Here is a 6,144-nt window from a genome sequence, read left to right on the forward strand (position 1 = left end):
AGCAGGTATAGAAGTCCTACACCAACGCCTAGGCTATCCACGCCGAAGCAGGTATACAAGTTCAACACCAACGCCTAGGCTACGCATCCCAAAGCCGGCATTTCCAAAACTCTACAAACAACATCTAGGCATCCTAGCCTATTGTCTCCTGAGACCCCGCAAGGTCACCAGTGAGACTACTATCTACGAATACCAGGTACAACATTCAAGAAAATTTTCAAAAAAATTCAAATCTACAAGTTCCAACAGTTCAAGTTCGAGTGGCTATCAAACAATTTTCTACAAGATTCAAGAAGCCTACTATCATACAAGCATCATACTAACAAGTATCTCAAAGTACAAGAAAATCAAAACTACATGCAATCCTAGAGTTATTTTATAAGCAAAAACATGAAATACTTACATGGACAAGGCAAGAACAAGACCAAGGGAAGAGCTTAATCGACCTTTGAGAGAAAGAGAAAAGAAATTCAAGAGAATGTGCCTCAAAATGGCAAGGCAAGGGGAGCTTTTATAGCTCGACCCCGCGCCAGACGCCGAGGCCCGCGCTGAGCGCTGCCTGCTGCATGCGCAGAATCTGCCGCGTGCGGTCTCCCGTGCTGATTGCACGTCCTTTACTGCTACGGTCTTTCGAACTAAGCATCAAGTGTCGCATCAGAGCATCTTTCGAAAATGCGGGTATACACCCGTATCTCCAAGTACAAACAGATGAATATTTCAAGCATACAAAGTCCAAAAAATACAACGACTCAGGCGTTCGACTCCCACCGGACCCAAGCTCTAGGAAAGTCAGCCGAAATTTCAAAATCTTAAAGGCCAGTAAAAAGCTCTTATCCCCAGCAAAGCACATCCCCAACGGATCAACTCCGGGTATTCAAAATTCAAAATTCAAGATTCAAAAATTCAAAATTCAAAAATTTCGATGCCAAGCTCCGTCCGAACCGATGGCGGAAGAACAGTACAAGTACAAACCGGAGTCGTCACAGCCGAACAAAGGTAGAATTTATCCTTTCTTTTCTCTAACGCCTGTTTTGTGCAGGTACTGTCGTACAAAGAATGGTCTTGATTGCAGAACATCTTGATCATTCTCCGTGCCTTTCGAAATACTTTGACTTGTGCTTTCCTAACTGAACGCTCAGTCAAAGTGGGGGCTTCTGTAGACACCTAATTTGTGTCTCCCCTCTGGGATGATGACGATACCATTATCCTTACTAGGCGGTTGGAACAACTCCGTGCGGAAATCCCAATTGCTAAGAACATCTCCAAAATACATGATCCAAAATCCAATCCCCGAGGCCGTTCCCCTTCCGGAACTCGGTACAAAATACGATTTTCAAAACCCAATTTCAAAATCCAAGTATAATCTCATCTAGTAGACCATTCCATTGGTTTTACTAAGCATTTTCCACTCAAAATCATATAAGGCAAGTCAAATTCGGGCGCCGACTCACAAAACCGAGCAAGCCGGGCCCCGTCCCGTACAACCGGAATTCAAAACCAGAAACGACTTGTTTTTTTTACGCAAAATCAAGTCTTAACCTCCAAAAAAACACTACGTGCCAAACATCGTACTATTCGTACGAAGGTACATCAATACAAGACAAATCAAGGACGGAGCCCACGTCCTTGATTTTGGCAGCACTCATGCCCCGTCCCGTGCTGCGCTGGCAATGGCTGGTGGTTTCCAGCCATTTTTCCTATAAAAACCCCCTAATTTCCAGCATTTGGGGAGGCAGCTTGAAGATACAACGTCGTAATACAAAAATTACGACTCAAGTTCAAGTCCAAAAATCCTTCAAAAACACATACAAACTTCAAGTTCTAAGCAATTGGGAGCTCTAAAAGGAATTCTTGCCTAAACCTAAATAGGTAATTCCGAATCCCACAATATTCAATCATGTTTCTTTGATTTTCCTATTTCAAAAATGATTAGCAAGTTGGCATTTTTACTACTAAAAATGTCACTTGCAACAATCATACATCTTTTCAAAATCCAAACTTTTCAAAATACAAAAATGCAAACTTTCAAGATTCAAGGATGTTCAAAGTTGTTTGCAATCACTTCTTTGAACTAGAATCACTTTCAAGTATAGAGTAATGAAAGATGACACCTTTTTAGCTTCTAAAGGTTTAATCTTTTGAGATTCAAGACACCATTTTTTCAATATACAAGTTCAAGTTTTCAAATTTTAAGATCCCACAATGTTTAGGGTTGCTCATGACTACTTCCCTAAACTAGGATCCTTTCAAAGTAAGAGCACATCAAAGATCTAACCCTTTTCAACATTAAAAGGCCCGATCTTTGAGATTCAAGTCTCTTAAGTTTCAATATTTCAAGTTCAAGTTCAATTATTTCAAGTTCAATATTTCAAGATTCAAACTTTCAAGTTCAAGTTCTAAATGCAAAATCTAGGATACTTTGGGATGAGCAACGTCTCCCAAGTTGAGATTTTTGGCTTTGAATTCGTGTCGGGCGCACTTATTTTTAAGGAGCCGCTTGGCGTTCGAATCTCATACGCCCAAGTATAAATTTCAATATCGCAATTTTAATTATGCACCTTTCAATATTGCAATTCCAATTATGCAACTTTCAATACCGCATTATCAATATCTCACTTTCAATTCCGTAATTTTAATATCGCACTTTCAATTCCGCATCTTTACTTGCCTAGTCCTTCTAGGCAATGTGGACCTACTCCCTAGTCCGTTTCTAGGGGGTCTTATATTTACTAATTCCGCACTCATTTACAATTGTGATGTTGCTTTATTTGCTTTATTGCTTTCATCACCATACATGCTAAATACAACAAAATGCAAGGTTACATCACGCTTAACAAAGATAATTTCTTGGACAAACCGATCTTAGGTTCCTTTAAATTACCTTTAAAGCAAAGTGACTACCATACAATTAGAGATTCTATTTGCCCTAAAATTCAAACCCACATAGTCTAATCTAGGGTATATTTTCGAAAATGCTATGTCGCGTACTTGAATAATTTCTAAAGCTCGCGGAATAAGCATCTCGTTCCCGTGCCCGGATCTCACCCATCCGTTTCGAGGATTCAAAGCCTTATCCAAAATAGAGTCACTTGCGGTCTTTCCAAACGAGACTTTAAATAATGTTTGGTGGCGACTCCTTCGAGGTACAAAAATACATTGGTTTTCTAAAAAACCGCCCCCTTGTAGGGAAAGAGCATACTTGCGATGCGACCAAAAACACCCCCTACACTAACACATTTTACAGTTGTATGCTAGAGAACTAGAAAACAACAACTTAGAAGTGGGATCAGAAGTTCACTAAGGCGTTTTGCAGCTGCTTTTCCTGATAAATTTAACACCTTACACATAACAAAATACTCAAATAGTGTCATCACTATAAATATTGCAGCTTGTTATTAGCTTGTTATTGACATTTCTTGTAGGCTTGTATATCTAGATGAGTATATGGCAATTGGCAAAGGCGTTTTCAACAATGATCATAATGAAAGCGTTATTGGTATAGTATGTGATAGTTGAAGATATAGCAAGACATTTTAGATAGATTTCATACAATATATAGAATTTGCAGAGTGGAACATCAAAAGTAAGACTAGTTTAACTAGTGTAATCGAGGTCAACCTAATGTTTGAACCAAAATGCTGCTTATTTAAAAGTAAGAAGCAAGGAAACGAATCAAGTAACTTGAATCAACAACTCTCGAGAGACCTAACTATTGATGATTGACAACATCAAATATCCTTTGTTTATTGAAAATCATTTTGCTGTCAAGGATTATTCAAACCAACTATACATTTACATAGAGAGGAGGAAAAGCATAGAAACAGGACTATAAAATAGATTTCCATAACTGTTTAGCTAGAGTACTTACACAGACAAGGAGCCTTTGGTATGCAAAGTGTCTAACGACCCATCAGGCATGGAATCAAAGAAAAAGGCTTCCCATTTTTCAAGGCAAATCACAACCAACATCCAATGATATTTACTTCATAAACAAGGAAGATATTAGTTTTAAAGGAAAAAAAATGGACTGATTTAAAGCATTATAATCAATAAGTAGTATAAATGTACTTACTCTTGACGGATCGGGGCAAGTATATATTTCTTCTTACTTTGCTTGGTAATTGAATGATTCACATATTTTGTGTGCACAGTGGGACGAAATTTAACCAGCCCTAGCTTATGCGGACAAAAAAATCCAACTTATTCTTGGAGCTTGTTTTTCGTGATCTCGTTTTGCAAAAACCTTAACCAAATAGACAAATATTAGTTAGCCTGTATTAATCATATCTAGCTAAAGTTAAACAAACTTTTGAGATCACATTTTTTTACCTTATCCAGATATCCACACAAGATGTATGTATGTATTCCATGTTCAATAATTTCTTAAGATCATCACCAGACACGTAAGCAGTAAAAGAAACTTGATCAGGATAGTATAAGATATCCTCTTCGAAATCAACATCAATGCTGAAATCAACATCTCAATTCTTATACAAGTTGTATACTTGCTTGCAGCAATTTGGCAATGCCAAAAACATGTCATTGCCAATAAGGAAGGGGGCGATTTCTTCTTCCTTATCATTATAACGAGATTCAACAGCTGAATCGACGTCAATTAGTTTCTTACCCTCCATTAGATTATTTCTAATCTTCTTTGGTGGTGGCGGTTGATCGATCAACTTCTATACATATTATTATGAAAAAAAACTAGATTAGTGTCAATCAAAATCAATAAGCGTTTATTGATAAGCTGAAATCAATAAGTATTAGTTAATGTCACCTCAATGGATAATTTAACTTGTGAACGAGGCCATTGAGCCCAACTTCCTTTTATCTCACCAAGGGATTCATGCCCAAAAAAATGCAAGGGTAGAGGTGTATTCTATTCACCTTGAACAACATGTAGGATTTTCACCTTGACATGATCTTTAGGTAATGGAACGCCTTGAACAAGCTCCTCTGGTTCGCTTTTCAACAATGTACCTTTTGCCACAACTCGATTTCCACAAGTACTAATATATCACAAGGAATTGGCTCCTGTAAAGTAAATAAAAAATACATGAACAAGGGTGACACAAATAACCTAGTTGCTTGCAATACTCTTACTTTCTTGCAAAAATAATACAAAAAACAAATGATGGTAGGGAGATAAGAACCTTAGAGCCATTCGCGAAAGGATCAGGATCAATAGATTGACAACTAGTACGAGTGGGAACATTCATATTAACCTCCAAATCTTTAGGTACTTGTATACCACAAGATTTCAAAACATCAAGGGCAACAACTCTCATTTCAGCCCTTGTCTGCTCCCTTACATGTTCAGTGAGGACATTTGCAATTTCTTCCACTTGTTTAATTGTAAGCATACCCTCTGTTTGATTAGAACGCCTCTTTCTTTTAAAAACTTATGTAAGTGTTGCTTTTTCGCCCACTCCCCTTACATGGCCTCCATGCTCAGGATTTCCAAGCGCTTCAGTTAAAATGTCATTACTTCCATGAGAAACAAACTCCCCTAATTTTTCCTTTTCCCTTAGCTCATTCTGTTTGCAAACAGAACAATATAATCAGACAAAATATTTTAATAAAGTGAATTATGTAATCTATGAATTCACTAACTAAACACTTAATAACTTCAGTTGATTTATCATCACACAAGTTTACCATTGCCCTCCTTGATAATTAACTATTTTTAAAATATGTAAAAAGAGCAGTTAACTAGATGAGACTAAAGCAGTTGTCATAATGATGCAAGGAATCCCAAATCCAAGCCCCCAACCAACATTATCCGGAATGTAGTTTAAGACGGATATTACTAGCAATGGACCAAGACACATGCCCATGTACCACCAATTGAAGAATGAACTTTTGGCTTTGCTTTCCTCGGGATCTTGTCCATCAAACTGGTTTGCTCCAAATCTTGGACACAAGGCTTATGACCAGATTGCCCAATGGCCACAAGACATAGAGAGAAAATTATTGAAATTGTTTGGTAAGAAAATGAATTGGTGGGAAGGCAGCACAACTGAAAGAGTTAACACGCCGATCCCTTCAAATGAAAAACATGGTTTAGATTCGAGTATTCTAAAGCTAGTTTGAAACAAAGCCACACCTTTTACGAAACGAGGGGAAAAAATTACAAGCAGG

The sequence above is a fragment of the Spinacia oleracea genome, chromosome 4 (assembly GCF_020520425.1).
Source record: "Spinacia oleracea cultivar Varoflay chromosome 4, BTI_SOV_V1, whole genome shotgun sequence".
Taxonomy (NCBI): Eukaryota; Viridiplantae; Streptophyta; class Magnoliopsida; order Caryophyllales; family Amaranthaceae; genus Spinacia; species Spinacia oleracea.